Raw genomic sequence first — 22,642 nt, 5'->3', positions numbered from 1 at the left:
ACAGCAAAGTCATTGTCTGTGGGGCTGAGGAGATAGCACTCATTCAGGAAAGAGCCTGCCAGGCAAGAAGGACCTGTCACCTAAGCATGAGCACCTGAGTCCAGTTCCCAGCACCCAGGCAAAAGCCATGTGAGACAGAGAACATGGATGGTCCTTGCTCTGGGTAGGCAAAGACGAGGGCAGTCCCTGGGCTTCATTTGCCAGAAAACCTGACCAAATCAGTGAGTTCCAGAATAGTGAGAGACAATAGCTCAAAAATAAATAAATAAATAAATAAATAAGTGAAAATGTAGGCGGTGCCCGAGTAACTGCTCCCAAGGATGACCTCTTGTTTGCTTGTACCCATGCCACCTGTGCCGCTTAGCCCTGCCACATGCCCCAATGGAAAATTCTATGGCCTGTGCTGAAGAGAAATCTGAGACTAATTAGTTTTGAAAATTTGTACTATTAATGTGATAATTACACACTTCTGTATAAACCCCACACTATGTCTCATCAGTTTTAATGTTTACATTTTGATGATGTCGGTGCTGTTGCTCTCTGGAAATTATTGTGCTTTATTGTTCTCGTGCCCTTCCCTAGAGCCCGCAGGACTCACCCCATATCATAGCTCTTTTCTCTGGACACTGGCTATCACAATGCCAGGGCCAGGCAGGCACTGCTGGACATGAGCCTGTTGCCATGGGAAGCTCAGGGCAGAATGTAGTTGATTGGTCTCAGTATGGAGGTAAGCTTAGAAACTGGCAGGCTAGAATGTCAGCCAGCCTGGTGGACTGCTAAAGGAAACTTGGGTGTACAAATCTTTCAAGCAAGGCACAAACTGAATGTTAAAATGGGCACCATGATGCTGACGTTTAAATGTTGCCATTTAAAGCAGCAGGCATAGCCATTAACTTACAGACTCCAGAGTGAGGACACACGTTATTCTGTCTAACTCTCACATCAACCAAAAGACTGTTGTGCTGTTGGTGGCCCAGAATTTTAGACGAATATACCACAAGGCTTAAAATTCTCTATGATTAAACATGGTGACATGATTCATATGTGACCCCAGACTGAGCTGGCCTTGTTTACTGTATGGTGTGGGAACCAACTTCTAGAATTTCAGCTATTTACCATCTGGGCCACCAATGGCACAACTCAAGAGAGGATGCACTGAGTGTGACACACATGGTTCCTTGAAAGACCCTTCTTGGTTACAGTATGGTAAATCCACACATGTGGCTCTCAGCTTTTAGGCCAGTGCTCCAGTAAGAGCAAAAACTCAGCATCCTCTGATATCTATGTGGTCTTTTGGGAATATACTATAGGGCCAAAGGCTTGAGTTGACCTCCCAGCACTCCGAAGCTGCTGAGACTCTAGTTTTCTTCTTAGCAGCATGGACATCCTCAGCTCCTAGGCTAGTATCTAGGAGGCAGGAGGCATGGGCAGCTACCATGTGTGACTAGAATTGCCATCCCAAATTGACTAGAATTGCTCCCCAAATTGAAGGTGAAAGGTCACTTCTACCTTCCTACTTTAAAAGATCCAATGGCTTGTTAATATTTAGGAGCTAGAGAACCCAAAGCTTGGCAAGAGCTATGAGGCTTTGCTTAGTCAGGGCTCACTACTCTGCTTCCTCCTAGCCCTGCCTAGCACTCCAACCTACTCACCTTTTGTTTCTTAGACTGGTTTAAACTGTTTTTAAAACATAGTCCTTTATAACACAGGCTGGCCTCAATATCTCTGACTATGACCTTGAGCTGATGATCTTGCTACCACCCCCCAATGCTAGAACCCACCACCATATCAAGCTACCACTCATCTCTCTTTTTAATTCTTCCTCTTAATCTTCTCTCCCTGTTGTCTCTCTCCCCTGAGTTATATTCTGTAGGCCTTAACTTTATGCAAAATACTGCAACTCCCAAGCAGGGCCGTACCCAGAGAACTTAGATTAATTGTTCTGGGTCAGTGTCCCCCAGGCTCTCAAGGCAGCTCTGGCCCTGTAGACAATGCATAACCCATCCTCCCGCTTAGGTGATATAATGGAAGAGCATTTGTTTTGGATCGCATGAGCTCTTGAGTCATGACTGACTCACAAAGCAGTGAGCAGGAGGGCAGGAGGGCATATGCTCATTCTCTTGCTATGTCTCCTCCTTGCCAGACCAGTCCTATGGATGGATGTGGGTTCAGTCCACACAATAGGGTCCTGACCATCAGCGAGCTTTACCCAACACTGGGGAACCACACTGCTGTGTGTATCATGCAGCTCATTCCCCCAAAACCTCCATGCAAGAGAGATTACCAAGAATGCCATTTACAAACAGAGGAAACCCAGGCACAGAGAGTTAAGTGCTCAAGTTTGCATTGTGTGCAATGGTCAAAGCTGGAGAAGTTCCAAGGCAGTTTGACTCTGGAGTCTGTGCTACTGACCACTTCCTGCCCTCCTGCCTGCCAGTCCTCCATGTCAGAAGAGCCCTGCTGTGTGTTTTCAGTTGAAACCTCACAGTGACTTTCACTGTTGATAGAGTTCTTTGTCCTGTGCATGGACTTTGATTTCTAAATTATGCTTTCCTTCTAGATCATTCTGCAGGCGCTCATCAGTACACACACAAGCCTGAGTGTACAGTAGCTAGGGGAGCTGGTTGGATGTGGGTCCTCTATTCCACACAGCAGAGGGTTTCCAATGACCTGCCCTCAAAAAATGCAGTGTTTCTAGAAGGTTCCATAGAGCATCTCCATCTTTGGTTATGAGATTCTCCAACATTGTAAGAGGGATTATATCCAATATGGGGTTTTAACAAACTCTCCCTGAAGTTGCTGAGCCAGGGAAGATAAACAGTAAAGGTCACCGGGTCAGCACCAGTGAGGCACAGGTCAGGCGAGCTCCCCACTGCCACCTCCAGCAGGCTGACAAGTTGTTTGCAGGGTCCTCTGCTTAGATGATGCCAGAATTCTTGGAATCACTGCAGAAAAGTATTTCACCATGAGCCAATAGGAAAAAGAGTGGAAGTTTCTTTTTCGCCATTAAATTGTATTTATTTACTTTATATCCCAATCACTGCTCCCCTCTCCTCCAAGTCCCCCTCACATACTGTTCCTTTCTTCATCTCCATCACTTCCCCTTCTCCTCTGAGAGGGTAGAGGTCTCCCACCCTGGCACATCAAATCTCTGCAGAACTAGGTGTATTCTGTTCTACTGAGACCAGACAAGGCAGCCCAGTTAGGGAAACAGGATCCAGAGGCAAGCAACAGATTCAGGAACAGCCCCCTGCTCAGTTGTTGAGGGAACCACACGAAGTCAGAGCTGCACATCTGCTACACATGTATAGGGAGTGGAAGTTTCATAACATAATAAGCTTTGCATAGATTTAAGGATGGGGGGTTGCATAGAAATAGAAACACATGGGAAATAAGAGCACACACCCAAATGTGGACATAGTCTTCTCAAGGGAGACTCACAATGTGTAGATTTTAGTGATTTCTGGGTTCCATCTCAAAGAGTCCTAGTCTTTGCTTGTTCAGCAAATGAGACCATTGGGTGGTTCCTGGGTAGATAGGCTAAAGCCTTGGTCATTTCAGTTGTAGAGGAAGGGAAGATGATTTTACAATAAATGAAACTTTACTCTTGTTTGTGAGATTCCCAAACAAGCACCAGGACTAGGAGGAAGTGCAGGTTGTATGTGCTTGAGCCTAAGTATGGTCCATGCTATTTTAACGGCCCTGTTTGGAAACTCCTTCTGACGTGAATATTGCCTCTTGAGTTATTGTGCTGAGATTCTTGATTCTCGGCAGGTGATAGGCTTCAGACTCCTTTCCCTTTCCCAGGCCTGCCTAATTGCCCAGCCTTTCTGTGCTGCCTCAGGCCTTCCCTAGCAGAGTGGAAAAGGTACATTATGTTGTCAATTCCAACATTCAAGTGACATGTTTATTGTTTTATTAGCTACTTTTCTGTTGCTGTGATAAAACACCATGACCAAAGCACCATATGGAAGAAAGGTTTATGTGGGCTTATGATTCCAAAGAGTAAAAGTCCATCATGGTGGAAAGGCTTGGCAGCAAGTGGCAGGCATGGGGGCAGGAGCAGAAAACTGCGGACACACATCCTCAAACACAAAGCATAGAGAGCAGACTGGAAGTATGAACTCTCGGAGTGATGTACTTCCTCTAGCAAGCTCTACCTTCTCCCGAACATTCCCCCAATACTACCACTGGCCAGGAACCAGGCGTTCAAATGGCCTGAGCTGATGAGAGACAGTTTTCATTCAAACCACCATCCTTGCTCTCATAGATTTCTCCATGACACATAGGACATTCCTAGAGATGTGAAAGTCTTTTGGAGATACCCACCTGGATTTGCCAACCATGGGAAGAAGGAACCAATATTCTGAGATGTCAGGTCATGGTCCTAGAGCAGCTCATCTGCTTGAGGGTCATGAGACTACCATCTCTCTGACATCTTTGTACATGCCACCTGGCTTGGCTCAAAGCTTTATGTCTGTCGTCTCACACAATCACCACAAACATAGTCTCATCCATAGAGCACCGAGTCAATGGCTTGACCTGGATGGTAAGGCTGGCAGTAATACAGTCTGGATTATATCACCTAACGTCTGTGCCTCTGAAGCCCAGGAGCATTTGCTTGCAGGTGCTTTCCTGACAGTCTAGACCATCCATGTAATTGCCAGCCACTGCTTGGGAACTCAAGTTCATTACTTACCCTTATTAAGTTCTCGTTTCCTCTGTGAAATGGGATAAAAACTATTACCTTGGCTTAAAGCAATTTCAAGAATTGAAAAGTGAATTAAAGCGTTTGTCTTGATGCCTCACATGCTCTAAATCTTGGTATAGGCAGCTGTTGTTAGGCTTTTATTTTGGTTTGCTTTGGGAGATAAAAATCTTTGTATGTATGTTGGTCTGGTGACTTACTAGTGATCCTCTTGCCTCACTCAGCCCATGAGTGCTGGATCTTACCAGCTTGTGCCAGCCATTGTGTCTGAGCAACTGCTGTTACCCTTGTTATCCATATACCCAATATTGCTAAGGTCAATAGAGAGGTGTTTGCACAGTGGTTCAAAAGAGATGCAGTCAAGAGGGCTAAAGGGATGGCATAGTGATTAATAGCTTGTATGCTCTTGCAGAGGACCCAAGTTTGATTCCCAGAACCCATGTCACAAATGCCTGGAACTCCAGATCCAAGAAGTAGGAGGATGAAACGAAGCCTTCACATTTGACTTTTTACTTCAAAAGGAATGTGTATATGCAGGGCTTTTGAATCAAAGGACTATTTTACCATTGGAAACAGTCAAGCAAAGACACAGGCAGGTGTACATTAATAATTACTAAACAGGACTGACCATCTTGGTCAATTGAAATGAAGGTACCAGTGTAGATATGGAGAACCAAATTGACTATAGACCTAATTCAAGACAGAAAACACTGGTCATTCTTTGAACAGGCTTAGTGACATGAATGAAGCCATGTATCTGTAGGATTTGAAAAACCATTCATTCCTCTGAGGGCTAGAGTATGTGTGCACAAGTTACATGCCATAATACTTGAGAGGGAGCAAGCCTGAAACATTGCAGTGCTGAAACCAGTTAACAATACCTATTTTGGTGATGAATGGGGAAGAAGAATCTTTGACCTCAGAGTCAGCTTGATGCAATGCCCAGATCTTGATTTAATAGCATGCAAATCATACATTTAAGTGGTGGTATTTACTAGCCTCAAATAATACGAACTCTTCGAGTGTGTTTGAAGAGCTTATGAGCTGGTGAGAGGAGAAGTTTGGCCTGTGAGCTGACTGACTGACAGCAAAGATTTTTGGATATTCAGGTGCTGAATTTCTGTATACTCAACTAGTGAGGACAAAGGGAGAAGGAGGGAGCGAGGAAGAAGCTGGTAAACCCATCAGTAGCTGAACCTCCATTCCACTCTTGAGGCACTTGAAGCGAGAAGTCATGATGATGACTCCCATTCAGATCCCAGGTTCTCATGGCTGGGATCTGAACTCGGGGTTTTGTGTCCCTCTAGCCTGGCTACTTCCATACACCTCTGTAAAGTAGGGCTTTACAGAGAATGCACAAGTGATTGATTCAGCATCCCAACTGGTTTCTTTCCCCTCCCTTTCTCAGCTTCCTGGAAGTGAAGTCTCCCCTTCTGAGTGAGCCATCATGGAGACAGCTTGGAGCTGAATCCCAGGCCCACTGCCCCGCACTCTGATTGGCACAGGGCTCATGGAGCTGGGCCTTCAGAAATATGAAAAGTGCTGCCTGTTTGGGTCTGCAAGAATTCCAAAGCAGCTGTTGTTTTGCCTTTTCTTCTTCTTTTAATGTTTTTTCTTTTATCATGCAAAGCTTTCTATTCCTTTTAGAAAAGAGGTGAAGGATAAGAGGCAGCAGGAATTGAGTCTGTGGCTCAGAGGCCTTGACGTGTTTGGGAGGAAATATGAAATGATGCAAAACTATAATTCCTCATTGTTCTCACTGCTTCCTACCCCTGCTGCCTGACCACTTCGTCCCATCAAATATGTATAATATTGCTTGAGAAGCCGATCCAAAAAAAAAAAAAAAAAAACTCTTTTTTCTCTAGGGTGCACAGCCAGTCAATCAATCTCTAAGACTGAGCCCAGCATCAAAGAAGTCTGTAGCTAAATGCCTCCTCCCTGCCCTTCCTCTCCTCTTCATGGGGGAACAAAAGGCTTGGATTGCAGAAAGACCCTTTTATCTCAAGTTGGCCTCTTTCCATTAGTGTCTTGGTTCTAGGGGAGGTAGGGAGCATCAGTCTAATAGAAACTGAATTGTGAAGATGCTCATGTTAATTAAGAAGGTTTAATATTTAAATATCACCATAGTCTGTGCTTTTACAGATTTTTGAACAACTTAAGCAAGATTTTTTTTTTGAGGCAGGAGTCTTAAATACCCCAGACTGGCCTCAGACTCTTAGGGGTAGTCAATGATACCCTTGAACTTCTGACCCTTCTGTCTCTACCTCCCGAGTGCTGGGACTACAGGTGATAACCACACTCAGTTTCAGCCCAGATGCTGTTTTATGATAGTGTTTGAATCATAAATGCTCTTTGAAAGGCATGCTAAGGCCGTGGTGTAACCTCTGCACAGCCCAGGGTCATCCTTTTGGATGGATATGGAGAACCAGCCTTGTCGATGTTTTAGAGATGATCAGGTCCACAGTCCCTGAATCATTTCCCCTTGATCCTCATGAGACTGTTCTATGAATAGTTACATTGGTACTCGTTTGTCATGTTCAATATTCCTTTCTTCAGACCTCAGAGAAGCCTTCACTCCTCCAGGTCTTCCTCCTAAGTGAGTCTTCATGGGGAGCCAAATTCTCCTAAACCTGTTTGTTTCATTGTTTGTTTGTTTGTTTGTTTACATTTTCCCTCATATCCCATTGATTTGGATTTCTGTTGTAGAATTAGATTTTTTGTCACCTATTGCTATATAACAACTATTTCTGAAGCTTACGACTTCTTAGGCTTAGGACTATTGTTTTCAACTCATGGTTCCGTGGCCCAGGAACTCAGGCATAGAATACAATGGAGATGACTTGTGTCTGTCCCGGTGCCTGCGGTCTTCCATTGAAGATCTGAGAGCTGGAAACGAGAATCATCTGAAGGTTCCACGTGGCAGCTGCTGTAGGTGCTGCCACAGTGTTGGCTACAGCAACTCCAAACAGTCTCTGTCCATGTGTGGGCTCTTTCAGAGCAGCACACCCAGTCTTCAGATCCTCCCTCACCACACCAGGTGAGGACATGGTAGAGAGTAAGGCATGATGTCATTTTGGAATGAGATAAGATGCCTGGATGGAGCAAGAGATATAGAAGCGAAGACCAAGTGAAGAAGGCAGCCATGTTTACTAATAAAATTTCATGGAAACAATGGATTTTTAAAAATCGCATCGAACCCAGGGCCTCCTGAGCCATTAGTCACTCTCAGATCTCACTTATGTAAATTCCAAAAAGTATTCAGTGTGAGCACTACCCAATACCTATGGCCACACAAGGAAGCCCTTTCACTGACAGTCCCAGTGGTCCTATGATTCAGTGCTTCCTTCCTTCTAACCTCACCCCTGTTCTCTGGGGTCATTATTCTTCCATAGCCACACCCAGCTGAAAGTCTACCCTGGATAGGAAGAGACATTTTAAGAATTGTTAAACAGTGGTCATATGAAGAGACATTTCAGGAATTGTTAAGCAGTGGTCACTTCTTTCAAAAAGTAAAGGCAAAGGTGCTAGTTTTTAAATATAAATTAAAAGTCTTTCAATATATGACTGTCTTTTTTTCTCTGAAATATTTTACTGAGTTGCATGCTCACATCATTCACCCAGGTAAAATGTTTACTCTGACTTCATTAAATATTTTTATTTATTATTTGTGTGTGACAGAATCTTGAAATGTCAGAAGGTGACTTTCAGACATCACCTCTTTCCTTCCATTCTGTGAGTCCCGGGGATTGAACTCAGGCTGTCAGGCTTGACAGCAAGCACCTTTATTCACTGCACCATCCTGCCAGACCAATTTCTTTCATGTGTATTTATTTATCTTGCCTGTGTTGGACCAATGCCTTATAGTATGTACAGGATGCACACATGCATTGCCATACTCTGTGAGTGTTCCTCTCCCCCTACTGACACAGCCCTGGACCTGCCACCATCTTTTCCCTGTTCCCTCCACTCTCTCCAGCCCAGCCACACTCAACCACCTTCTATCTCCATAGAAGGCTCTGTTCTAGGGTATCATACAGCCTATGCTATGCTGTGACCGGCTTTCAAAACTTAGTGTAGCATTTCAAGATGTCTCTGTGTCACAAGAGGGATCAGTACTCTATTCTTGTTTTGTGAACAAACACTGTTCCATCACAAAAACATACCATGATTTGTGTATCTAGTTAGGAGCCGATAAGCATTGCTGGTTCCTGCCACCTTTCAGCTATTATATCCATGGATGCTAAAACGGTTCTTGTCAGGTGCATCTTCACCTCTATTCATCATGTAGCTAGAATTTTGCTATGTGACTCAATAATGATGTTTAACTTTCTCAAATTGCTTTCTAACACGGCTGTACCATTTTATGTCCCTATCCAAACTATAAAAGGGTTTCATTTGCTCCACATCCTCATGGACACAGACTCGTGTCTGTTTTCATGCTAGGCATTCGAGTGGGTGGGAAGTGCTATCTCACTGTATTTGATGTGTGAAGAGTGCACCCTGAGCCCACCTTGAGAATTTTTAACAGAGTCATTGACGTTGCACTTGAAGATTCAAAAAAAGAGACTGTGAAGTCTGAGGCTCATCCAACTCTGTATTGAATGTCTTTTTATGTTATCAGTAGCATATTTCTTTAGAAAAACACTTATGTAAAGCCCTTGCTCATTTAAAAAATTGACATTTAATAATTATTTATGTATTCTAAATATAACTTTCTCATCAGATAAATGTTTTCCAACTTCTGTTCTGAGGGGTAGCTTTTTTCTTACCTTCTTGGTGGTATCTATGCAGCTCACTTTTTAACTTCTGTCTTTGTTTAGGTATTTTTTCACTTATGTTCAGTATTTACTTCTGCTTTCACCCATTCATCCACTCATCCATCAACCCATCCATCCACCCCTTCATTCTTACTTACTCATTCATTTTCTATTAAATGTCAAGTTATATGTACATACACACACAAACAAACACACACACAAACACACACAAACACACACACATACACACACTTGGAGGTTACACTATTGAATGATAGAGGTTATATCCTTGATATCACAAAACTAATACCCCTCAAGAGAAACTGATGACAACCACTTCAGTATATCAATGGAGGACCAACAGGGGTAGATATTTTAAAGAAAATAAACAGATAATGAAATAGAACGCTGGGTGGTGTCAGTGTCTAAGAGAGGAAAGCAGCTTCAGGTGTGACATTCAACTTCCTTTCATCCATGGATGAAATCAGCCCAGTAGGCAGGAGTCATATGATGAAGAAAATAGTAGGCAGTGCCAGGATTTAGAATGTACATCACATTTAATTTTAGTAGACAGTGGGAGAATTTAGAATTTATATCACATATAATTTGAAACTATTGAGCAGGGGGTGGTCAGGTGGTCCCCAGCACAGGCACCAAGGTGATGCGGATTTTTGTCTTGTGCTTCTGTTTTCATTTTCACAGAGAAGCCACAGTCGGGTAGAGATAAAGCTAGAGCAGATAGGAAGTTGTGTATCTTACTTTCTTGTTGCTCCACCAAAAGCAGCGGAAGGAAAGCACTTATTCTGTCTCACAGTTGAAATGTACAGTCCCTTGTGGTGGGGATTAAGTCCTGGCAGCAGGCATGTGAGACAGATGGTCACATTACACCAGCAGACAGGAAGCAGAGAGCAACAAATTCTGGTATTCAGCTCACCTTCTCTTTTTATTCAGTCTTGACACCCCCCACCCCCAGCCTATGGAGTGTACCCATGGTTAGAGTGTGTATCCTGCCCTAGTCAACCAAACCTAGAGGTTTGTTTCCATTGTGATTCTAAAGCCCATCAAGTTAACAAGATTAACCATTAAACCAAGACTCTGGGCCCTTATTTCTGTGGCTCTCCCACCAAACAAGAGAGGCTAGGAAGGCCACAGCTTTTAACTGTTAGTATTGCAGTTGGCCATTAACATCACCTACCTCCTCCTCCTGAATCCAACTTGTGGATTCCCAATAGACTTGTCATGAAGATAAAAGAGGCTGAACCCTGGGGCTCATTAAAGTCTGGGTCTGAATCTTCCATAGCACCCAGAAGCTTGCTGGACACACAGAATCTCAGACCTCACTCAAACCTGTTGGATTCAAATGTGTATTTCAACAAGGTCCTCAAATGATCTGTATGCATGCTTAAGCTTGAGAAACATTGATGGAGTTTATCAGAACGTCATCAGGAGAATACTGAGTAATTCAGAGGGCTTTGAGCTGCTTGATGAGTCAGACCCTTCTTGATTCCATTCTTTCTTTGGCTCCTAGTACATCTTCACCCCCAAAGTCCCATGGCATCTTCCACCATAGCTGGAAGGATTACATCCTTTCCATTTCTGTAGTCTTCATTCTGGTCATCACATATTATTACAGCCATAACAATACAGATCCTTTCTCCCACCTCATGTTCTCCCATTTACCTAAAGCTCTCTGAAGCTGGAATCTTTCCTGCAGTTTTTTTCTCGCTTACTTTCAACGTAAAAGCTATGTTCATGTCTGGCTTTGAAGGTTCTCTGTGTTCAAACCCCAGAGAGCTTTACCAGATCTTTCCAGTTGCCCATCCATATATTCATGTCATTGCCCACAGATTGGCAGGCCCTGCCCCCACTCCTCTATCGCCTCCTTTCACAAACGTCAAATCTCCCAAGCTGTCTCTCTTGCCCCAAGGGCCCAGGGCAAATGTTACCTGTGTTAGGATTATATTTTTCTAGCAGCACATTTTCAAGCAGCAGAAAGGGGCTTCACAACTATGTCATCAGCTTGTGAAAGACAGAGGACATGTGTCTGTCTCACCACCCCTACATATACACCTGATAGGGCTGCAATCGTGTAGTAGTGAGTTGGTAAATATTTGCCTCTAAGTCTAATAAAATCCTGGTAGAATTTCCGGATCCACAAGCACGTGGTTGCCCTTAATTTATTTCTTCTAAGGTTCTGTGCCACAGTTCAGCAGTCATGTAAACAAATTCGTTACGGAGGCAGCCATGGGTAGACAGCCTCTGATCAGCTGGGTGTTAGGCATTGGACGCAATCCAGAATTTTAGGCCATATAAAAACTGTAGGTCTTTATTTTAAGGGCCCTTTCTTCTAAGAAGCCAAGATCCTCTTTGATTATGTTTGGATATCTTTTCCTCTCCCTGCTGGGTCATTCAAGAACAGCAACTTCTGAGTGGCTATATCAGAAGTAGAGTTTGCCTGACCTGAGCTCTAGGGTAGTCCAGACACAAAACACTATTCCAATTCTATGTAGTTTGCCTGTTCTGACCAATGAGAGTTCCTGAGACATTGCTACCGAGGCGCTCTTTGTGTATGCACATGTGCTAGGCTTTTAATGGGCATAAAGGTAAGTGGACATGGAAAATGGTGGATCTACTCTTACTGTACAGTCAGAGGAAAACACAATTTCCAAAGAGTGAGCAAATTAGCCTGCATCCTCAGTGAGTTGTCAGACCAGGAAGTGGAGTTCAGAGGCTGAACTGGTGTTTAGGATGAATGAACAGGAGGCCACTCTTCAGTTAGCAGGCTCACTGCAACCTCACTGAATACTAAAGACACACAAAGCTGGGGGTTAATTTATTTGACACTTCTTGCCCTGAACGCTCATACCTATGTTTGGCATGGCTTATAATAAGAAAGTCTGCCTTGACTTGTGAGAAGAACATAATTTCTTTGTCTCTTCTAATCTGGGCTCACTGAGACTGAGAGCATCTTCTCAGTCACTGAGATCCATGGAGAGAGGGAGTCAGCACTGGGCCACTATACCAAGGCCTGTGATAACCAACTTTGAAGGAGAACAGGTTTGTTTGGCCAATCGTTTTGAAAGTTCTGATCCATGAGCAGTTGGCTCTGGTGTTTTGCTGTTGGCTCTGAGATTGGCTCTGAGGCAACACATCAAGGTAGAAACATATTGTGGAATAAAACTGATCATATCAAGGGCACAAGAGACAGGAAAAGGGTCTCAAGTCCTTCAAGGGCATGCTTTAATCCCTCCCCTGAGGTCTCACTTCCTAAAGTGTATACCATTTCCCAGGAGCAGCACTCTGGGTAGCAAGCTCTGACCACATGTTCTTTCGATGAACATCTAAAACCCAAGCTATAGGCAATTCTCAACTACTTGCTCACCATAACTGTCAAGTTAACCATGGGTGTTGAATTATGCTTCTGTCTGGAAGAGAAATAAGAAACCAATTGAGATGCTGGCAGGCATTAACATCTTTGTGAGCAATAGGTTCATGGATGTCCTAAAAGAAGTCTCTAGAACACAAACTCTTCTGTTATCAAACAGCCTTGTTGATCTGCCAGCTTCAAAATGCATCTGGTTTTCATGGCAATCTGTTTAATGACAAAGGCCATCTGTGCGCAGGACTGTATGTGCAAGATGTTTGTGGAGTGGCAACTATTTCTATGGAGAAGGGACATGTACTTTCTTTGCTCTCATCAAATAAGAGAAGTAAAGAGTTGATGGGGTGGTCTAAGAACACTGTGGTATACAAGGAAACATAAACTTACCCACTTTAGACTACTGGGTACCAATTACTACAACCTGCCAGTTTGATGGCCCTTGGAAAGATAATATGGAAATTGGTACCTTGTGGCACCTTCATAAGGATGAAATAAAATTTCATAATAAAATGTGATGTTTTCAATTACTATCTCACCTTCTGTGGACTGTCTGCTGCCTTATCTCAGGCTCCCAGGGGTCTCCTGCCATTCCTATCCACATCTGGCTCTGAATTTTGGGCCCTTCCATAGAAAGATGTGAGAGGTTCCCACTGTAGATGAAAAAGTAACTCCTTTGGGCAGGGCGTGGTGGCGCACGCCTTTAACCCCAGCACTTGGGAGGCAGAGGTAGGCAGATCTCTGAGTTTGAGGCCAGCCTGGTCTACAAAGTGAATTCCAGGACAGTTAAGGCTACACAGAGAAACCCTGTCTCAAAACAACAACAACAACAACATCAACAAAAAAAGTAACTCCATTGGGTACATTTTGGGCATCTCATAGGATGTGGCCCTTGGATAGTCTCTATCAATGCATCTAGAACCATCTACCTGTTGGACTGACTGAATATTTCACACAAAAATTGTGTAATAATGGGACTGTCTCTCCAAAGTGCTTTCTAGAAAGCTTTCATTAGATTTTAAGATCTTCTTGTGCTTCCTGCCCTCTTGTCAACTCAACAGCACGTTCACTATTCAGCACATCCGGTAGCCAGGAGTTTAGTCAAAGACCAGAAGCTGGGTTTCTGACTGTGATGTTGGGACCTGCTCATCAGAAAGAACATCACATGGGCAAGGCATGAGCTTCTCTTTAGGGTCCCTTTGTCCTATTTTTTGAATGAAATCACTTCGCCTTTAATAAGTTCTGCCTTTCGCTCCTTCACCAAGCAGGGCATGGAAACTAGGGCCATATACATGCTAGGCAAGTATAATTCCTCTAAACCATACACTCAACCATTTGTCTTACTATGTACCTCAAGGTGGCTTTGAACTTACTATGTAGCCAAGGCTGACTCAAACTCACAGTGTTCCTGCCTGCTGTCATTGCAGGTATAGGGCAGGACACACAGCCCAGTGTGTTTTGATGAGAGGATTTCTTTTTGTTTCTCTTTTTGTTGTTGAGACAGGCTCTAGGTCATGGTTGAACTAACTGTGGAGCTTTAGGAGGATCAGGAGCTAATTAACTATCCTACCTCTGCAGAATCCAAATGCTGAGATTATATGTGTATACAACCATGTTCCATTTATGTGGTGCTGGGAATCAGACTTGGGTCTTTGTGCATATTAGCCAAGCACTCTATCAACTGAGCCACATTCTTAGACCATAAATGGGATTCTAAGGCAAGTTCATCTGGGAAGAGTCATGCAGTTCATTTCAGCTATCTGCCATCGGGCCTGGTAGACATGTATGCATCTCCATTCAATCATTTCCACAGCCATTCCCAGATGGAAATGGCTATGCCTGATCACCCTGACTGCATGGGTTCCTGGAACCAATGAGATCTAAATAGAAAAATATCACTGTGAGATGTGGGGTACGTGGTAGAAACAGGGAGATGGGCAGAAACCTGGGAAGCTGTTTCTTCTTCCTCAAAGCTGGGCTCTAACAGAGCACATGTTCTTCAGAACACAGTTTGGGTCATCTCTAGGCTGAATCCCTTCTATTGAGATGTTGCCATGGGGAGAGAAAGGCTAGTGGGAAATATTGTGGCCCTGTCATTCTTGGTCTTTATAATAAGGATGCCTTGTTAATGAGTCCATCCCACAGAGTTTGGCCTTTTAGATAAAAAGTGAACATCAGCAGGAGATGCTCACAAGAGAACTGCAACAAATGAGGCCACAGTAAATGAGAGTCCAAATACATTGGACCTGGGAGGTCTGAATTCTGTGCCAATGAGCACAGCTCCTCTTCTGCCTTCTTGCCTAGGATATGTGTTGTCAAGGACACCAAGAACGTCTGTGTCCTACTTATTCAGGAAGGAGCCATTCTGGACTATGCCCTACTGCTGTTAGCAGTGGTAGTAGAGCCTGGATTAGATGTTCTCAAGTTTTTGGCTTCTTATCCGAAGAATTTAATATAAGGATTATTCATATTCACAAAAGAAGCAAGATGACTTGTTGTAGGTGATACAGGAAGACACTGTCAAGATTGGCAGGAGGTCTCATGAGCCAAAAGCCCAAGACTACAGCTTGGTGTCTCTTTTGGGGAGTCAAAAGGAAGGAGGGATGGGTTATTAAGGGGAGTCGTTTGGGTGGTTGTCTAGCTTGATTGATAGGTCAGATCATATGATCATTTTTCCTACTGCAGGTGTCCTTTCCCATAATAATAAAATTAATCATGTGCATGCCCAGCTTAAGATGGCAAATAGGAGCTCTCTCTAGTCAGTGACTAGAGGATAGTTTGCCTTGCTGCTCAAACACTCAGACGAGTTCAGACTGGATCCAGCTTTCTATTCTATATACCCAGCTATATGGGAAAGATATTTGAATAGAAACTGTCCAAATTTGACTGTTAAGGACAAGGGTATCAAAAAATTATCATGTGCCAGGCGGTGGTGGCACACGACTTTAATCCCAACACTTGGGAGGCAGAGGCAGATAGATTTCTGAGTTTGAGACCAGCCTGGTCTACAGAGTGAGTTTCAGGACAGCCAGGGCTACACAGAGAAACCCTGCCTCAAAAAAAAAAAAAAAAAGTCCTCATGCCTTCAAATACAAAAGGGAACACGAGGGAACATGATATAGAAATGGGATTTGGAAACAGGAGCACTCAATAGGAGTTCCCATCCTTGTTCTTTTGATAGCTTGTTAATTTGAGGTAGCTTGTTCAATCCCTGAGTACCAGTCACCTAATTATCAAGAGAGACATCACTGTAATGATACCCTGTTATCAGCTAGAGAATAAGAATCTTTAAGCTGTGACATAGCAATTCAAGCTTCTGTTGCTCTTATAGTTATTAATGATAACATCGTATACCCTGTTGTTATTAAAGAAGTGTTCAGCAGCCAGTAATTGAATTTGGATATCCAAAGAAGTAGGTATGTGTTATAAATTCGAACAATCAAAACCATTTTCCAATAAACAACTATAGTGATGTCTATGTATGAAAATGCCATAACCAACACCATTACTTTGTGCTAACTTGAATAGTAAAATATTGAAAATGAGATAACTGGCTGAATGTAGTCCTTTTCTAATGTCAACACTAGGCAACCTTAATGTACAGTGATGCCTTCTCTGTAAAAGGAGGTAGGAGGAAGTAGGGGATTGTTATTCCTCCTTACATTTAATCAGAGGAAATATTTCAGGGAAGAATCTGGTGCCTGAACTCTAATGAAAGTGCCTTTATTCCTTTATCATTGGAATCCCCAAAGCAGGGCATTGGTTAACTACTGGTTATATAAAAGTCAAATAAACAGAAGCTTTCATTTGTAGCAAAGTTGGAGAAATGTGAGAAAGATGGGGCTGGGAGGAAAGCTCAGGCTCCAGGTCCTCCAGACGAGTGCCCTGGAGCAATTGCTTCCTTATGCTTCCTCTGAGTTTGCTGATCAGTTCAGTCTAGGGCTTGACCTAGACAATCCCTAAGGTCCCTTTCAAGCTGGGCAGACTGTGAGATTTTTCCCTGTGCAATCATCAAATAGAGACCAATAAAGAGAGACAGACACAGAATGCTTGCAAGAGAGTTGAAACAGATTTGAGAAACCACAATGCTTTCAGGTTGGCCGCCTCCGATTTCAGACTCACAAGGAAACTCCACTTAGTTTTGAGACAGCCTCTTGGGTTTTCTCAGTGCTGAGCACACGACTCCCACTGGTGAAGAAGAGGAAGAAGGAAGTCTGTGAATTATCTAGAGTTCTGTCCCCATTTGCTCCCTACCTGAAGTACCAGCACAAGAAACATGAAAGCCTGGATTCTTGTGATCTACATTTTATTTCCTAATAGATGTCAAATACAATGCTCATATATAAGGCCATTGGTAACAGTGGGTACACTGTTTACCAATTAGGGTTTCACCAGGGACAGGTACTCAACAGACTCAGGTTTCTGTGGGAGTGCCTAAGGGCTATAAAGAGCCTTGGAACATCTGTATGACAGGTAAGACCTCAAGCAGCTTCCATCCCTATGGTACTGCAGAGTAAAAAATTCTGGATCCAGCATTTAAGACAAAACAAAAACAAGGAATGGCATGTGGATTCTTAGTGTTTAGCCAATGCATGTTTTAAGCACAGAACACAAGTATCTGAAAACATCATCAGCAAATGCTTCCCATGAGAGAGGTTAGGAGCCAAGCCATGATGAGTAGGCTATATTGCTCAGTGAGAGAGTAGGGGAGCCTGGGAAGGAAGTGCAGAGAAGGACAGAGCCTGAGGAAATATCCTAAGATAAAAACTGGTTGTTCTCAGATTCAATTCCTGATACCTCTTTGCAATAGCATTCCTCCTCTTCCTCCCCCTCCTCCCCCTCCTTCTCCTCTTCCTCCCCCTCCTCCTCCCCTCCTTATCATCATCATCATCATCATCATCTTTCTACCCCTCCCATCTCCTCTCTGCTCCTCCCCTTCTTCTCCCAACCCTATAGGGGTAGTGCATTGCTCAGTCTAACCTTGCAGTTCTATGTACCCAAGAATGACCTTGAATAATTCTTGATCCTCATGCCTCTATACCTGAGGTACTACAATTACAGGTGTGTTCCACCATACCCCATTTATATGGCACTGGGGACTGAACTCAGAGCCTCATGCATTCTAAGTAGGTACATCTATTAAGCTACATCTCTGGCCCCAAGAGTGTATCTTTATACTTCCTGTCTTGTTTCCCTGGAGAGAAGTACAGACCTTTTATCCAAACAAATCACAACCTCAAATATCTCTCTTCTTTTATATTGGAATTTCTGTCAAAATATATTAATTTAAAAAATAAAGCCCAGGTAATCCCCAATGAACAGGTTTAGGTTACAGTTCTATTACCTTCCCCCATTGCTTTGCACTAGCTACTCTGATACCCAGCTGTAACAAGTCCTTCTGTATGCTTAGGATGATTCTCTGAAAAGGTCTAACTTATGCTGTTCCTTTGATCTTCATAGTAAGCCCATGTAATTTATGTTATGGATATTGTAGCTGCTGTATAAATACACTGATGGTGCTTTACAGATATTTTTAGCCATTATCCAGACTGCCTGATATATAATTGGTCCTCAGTAAAATAATATTAGTTGGTTGGTTGGTTGGTTGGTTGGTTAGATGGGTGAGCAGATGGATGAACAGACACTTTGATGGATGGACATATGGATGGATAGACTGATCAAAGAAATATGACTGGATTGATAGAAGTTCTAAGTTCCTCTTACATTTGACTGAAATGATTAATATAATTCTAACTTCCTCAGAGGTCCTGAAGTATACACAGCAGACATATCCTATAGTTTCCTACCTCCAGGCTTCCATGGGTTCTCTCAAATGCTATGGCACAGTACCTCTGTGATGAAATTCTGTGACACAAAACATCTGATTTATATGGCTGGTATAATGGATTCCAAGCAAGTTGTCAGCAAATAGGTTAAGGTGCTTACTGACAAAGTGAGTTGGATTCCCAGAATACTGTATGGTGGAAAGAGAAATCTGCCTTTTGTCTTCCAGTCACCACATGAAGTACATTGTACAAAGTCCATAATACAATGCCCTCACTTATGAACACTGCTTGTATGCAAGACTGTGTGTTACAGAGCATGGTGGCATAAGCCTGTCATTCCAATGTTCGTGATGCTGAGACAGAATGATTTTGAGCTCAAAGCCTGAGCTACAGAGAGAGATTCTCTGTCTCCAAAGCAGTCCGAGTATCATAGTGTAGATGGAAGGTAGCATTCTTGCCATTTTCCATCCCAAGGCACAGGGCTAGGCTGCCAGTATGTAGGTTGTGAAGAGGCAGAGAAGAACCAAGCAAAGAATCCAAAAGTGGAGAGCAGACTCCCCAGGCCCAATACCAACATCCAGAGATCTTCCTGGCTCACTCTGTGCTGTTTTCACATGTCCATGGCAGGCTGGCAAGCCACTGTGTGCTCAGTAGTGAATCAAAAGTGTCAAGGAAGGCTGGGCAGTGGTGGCGCATACCTTTAATCCCAGCACTTAGGAGGCAGAGGCAGGTGAATTTCTGAGTTTGAGGCCAGCCTGGTCTACAGAGTGAGTTCTAGGACAGCCAGGGCTACACAGAGAAACCCTGTCTAGAAAAAGAAAAAAATAAAGAAAAGAAAAAAGTGTCAAGGAATCTGACTTCATGACCTTAGTTCTGATGCGCTGAAGAAGGGAAGATGAATGACTAAGAAAAGGTACTAATTGTCAGATAAGGGGTCTCTGCAGGAAGAAATGCTACACTGAAGATAATAATATGGGGCAGTTGTTTGAACAGTCATCCCAGGAAGGTCCTCCCTCAGTGGCGTCATTTAAACCTAGGCTGAAAAGTAGAGAAGACACAGTGTCTATAAAACTAGTTGGAGAATTAACTCGTCTAAGGAAATGAATTTTTGAATGGTTTGAGGAATGAAAGGGCAACCAAGATAACTGGAGTATTTTAAGCAGATGCAATAAGATAACAAAGGGACATTAGGTTGAGAACACAGGGATGGAACTAGATCAGGCAGGTCCGGCAGGCTGTGCTGGGAAACTTGGATTTCTTCTTCAGTAGATAGAGGACGCTTCTATGATATTCTAAATCTAACAGGAGGCAATCTCATCTCCACTGAATTGGATTTGTATTATTTTGTTGACAATTACTTGTTCATTGTTTATTATTATTATTATTATTATTATTATTTAGAAACAAAGTTTCCTACAAGCCCAAGCTGCCCTCAATTTTGCTAAGTATCTGAAGATGACCTTGAATTTCTAATACCCCTGCCTCTGCCTCTGAAGTTTTGGGACTGCAAGTGTATGTGTCACCATACCCTGTCCATGTTGTGCTAGGAACTGAACTGAAGGTCTTGTGCATGTAAAAAAGGCAATGTATTAGCTGAGCCACACCCCTGGCCTCATTAATGTCTTGTTTTAAGAATCTAAATGTGGTCTAGTCACTCTCCTTTGTGACTCTCTTCCTTTTTGTTTTTTTTTTTCTTATTTTATTTATTTTTTTATTAGATATTTTCTTTATATACATTTCAAATGCTATCCCGAAAGTTCCCTATACTCTCCCTCTGCCCTCCTCCCCTACCCACCCACTCCCGCTTCTTGGCCCTGGCATTCCCCTGTACAGGAGCATATGAAGTTTGCAATACCAAGGGGCCTCTCTTCCCAGTGATAGCCGACTAGGCCATCTTCTGCTACATATGCAGCTAGAGACAAGAGCTCTGGGGGTACTGGTTAGTTCGTATTGTTGTTCCACCTATAGGGTTGCAGACCCCTTCAGCTCCTTGGGTGCTTTCTCTAGCTTCTCCATTGGGGGCCCTGTGTTTCATCTTATAGATGACTGTGAGCATCCACTTCTGTATTTGCCAAGCACTGGCATAACCTCATCCAAGAGAGCTATAACAGGGTCCCTTCAGCAAAATCTTTTTGTGCCTCTCTTTCTTTATCTACAAATGGGATAAATGTACTGATTTTTTTTCTCCTTTCAGGATGTTATGAGAATTTCAAATAATGTCCATCACAGTGTGCTGTACCATGTAATGCTTGGTAATACTTGGTAAATGTTGGAATGACTCCGTTGCCCCCAACAGTATCAAATCACTTTACAAACTGTAACATACTGGGCATAGGTAAGTTAGTATCTGTACGGCTGGTTTTGTGTGTCAACTTGACATAAGCTGGAGTTACCACAGAGAAAGGAGCTTCCCTTGGGGAAATGCCTCCATGAGATCCAGCTGTAAGGCATTTTCTCAATTAGTGATCAAGGGTGGAAGGGCCTAGCCCATAGTGGGTGGTGCCATCCCTGGGCTGGTAGTCCTGAGTTCTATAGCTGAACAAGCCAGGGGAAGCAAGCCAGTAAGTAACATCCCCCCATGGCTCCTGCTTCCTAACCTACTTGAGTTCCAGTCCTGACTTCCTTTGGTGATGAACAGCAAAGTGGAAGTGGAAGCTGAATAAACCCTTTCCTCCCCAACTTGCTTCTTGGTCATAATGTTTGTGCAGGAATAGAAACCCTGACTAAGTAGTATCAGTGGTTGTCTTTCCCACAATGATGTTTCCTTCACAGAAGATTTCCTGGAAATACTCTGAAGACCCCATGCTAATGAAATATACTTACACTCATGTAATTTGGTTACTGGAGTTTTTAATCTTGCTTCCTCTATAGTACTAGCTTGTTCCATGGTGCTGGTCCAGAAAGCATCAGTTGGACTTGAGTGTGTTAGTGAACCCTAAGAAATTAAAATGTATATACTATACTTAGGTCCTTATATCAACTGTAGCTACCTGAACAAGGTCAAGCCAGCCAAAATTCCTGAATGGATGAGGGAGAATATCTCCTGGCGCCACCCATTACTCAGGAGCAGCTGGCAATAAATAGCTGCTGAGGAGATGACAGTCACTCTTCCTTGAGGGTGTGGCCACTAAGAAGTTTCTCTTGCTCTACTGGATCACCCACAGCCATGCAAACTAATTGGATTTAGAGGGTTATCAGAAGGAGGAGGAGGAAGAGGAGGAGAAGAAGAAAGAAGAAGCCATGAAATTATGAAGTGAAAGAGAAGGTGGTTTTGATAAGGGGGAATTAGAGAGGGAAGTGGAGAGTTTATATAATCACATCTTACTTTGGGCATGTTTGAAATTGCTGAAGAATAAAAATGAAATTAAAATGGCTGGAGAGGATATGATCGAGAGCCAAGTCAGACTCTTTGCCTAGAGCAAGGTGGTTCTTCTTGTTGTTGAAGTAGGAGGAAATCCATGTTCATTAGTCACAGGTCCCCCATTACCTGTGGAAGAGCAGTGAACAAAAATATCAATGATGATGACAATATGAATAACAGAAGATTAGCGATGTGTGTGTGTGTGTGTGTGTACGGCCATGTATAAATAGCCCATTGCTCCTTCCCCTCCCATTGTTTTCATTTATCCCACACTCTTGCACAGAGGTAGTGTAGGAGGTGGGAGTGTTCTAATTGGGGAAATGACCATGAACTGTCTAAGCTGCTTGTGACTTTGCCTCACATCACATCACATCATCGGTGATGACAAAGGTAAAAGTGGGCCATGAAACTCCTACGTCCTGTACGAGCACTAAATCAAAACTCTCAAATTCTCACATGGATTGTAGAGAACAATTTAAAGACCCTGAGTCCCATATGAATTCAGTAGGAACTACAGCATTTGAATGGGGTAAAAAAAACATTTCCCTGGTTCACATATTCCTCAGTCTTCATTTTGTACCTCAACTCTCAAACTAAGCCTAGCAATTAGTAGGCATGGGGGCAAGACAGCTGAGGTGAGACCTGCTATAA

General features: G+C 43.2%; 1 protein-coding gene across 3 annotated transcripts in view; it reads left to right on the top strand.

The window, feature by feature from the left end:
• Gria1 (glutamate ionotropic receptor AMPA type subunit 1) overlaps positions 1 to 22,642 on the top strand; it is a 315,652-nt gene that overhangs the window by 74,215 nt on the left and 218,795 nt on the right. The gene's annotated exons all lie outside the window — the stretch shown is intronic.

The sequence above is a fragment of the Mus caroli genome, unplaced genomic scaffold (assembly GCF_978045245.1).
Source record: "Mus caroli unplaced genomic scaffold, Mus_caroli_1 scaffold_13, whole genome shotgun sequence".
Classification (NCBI taxonomy): domain Eukaryota; kingdom Metazoa; phylum Chordata; class Mammalia; order Rodentia; family Muridae; genus Mus; species Mus caroli.
Note: the sequence above shows the minus strand (reverse complement) of the source record. Positions and strands in the feature narration are given on the sequence as shown.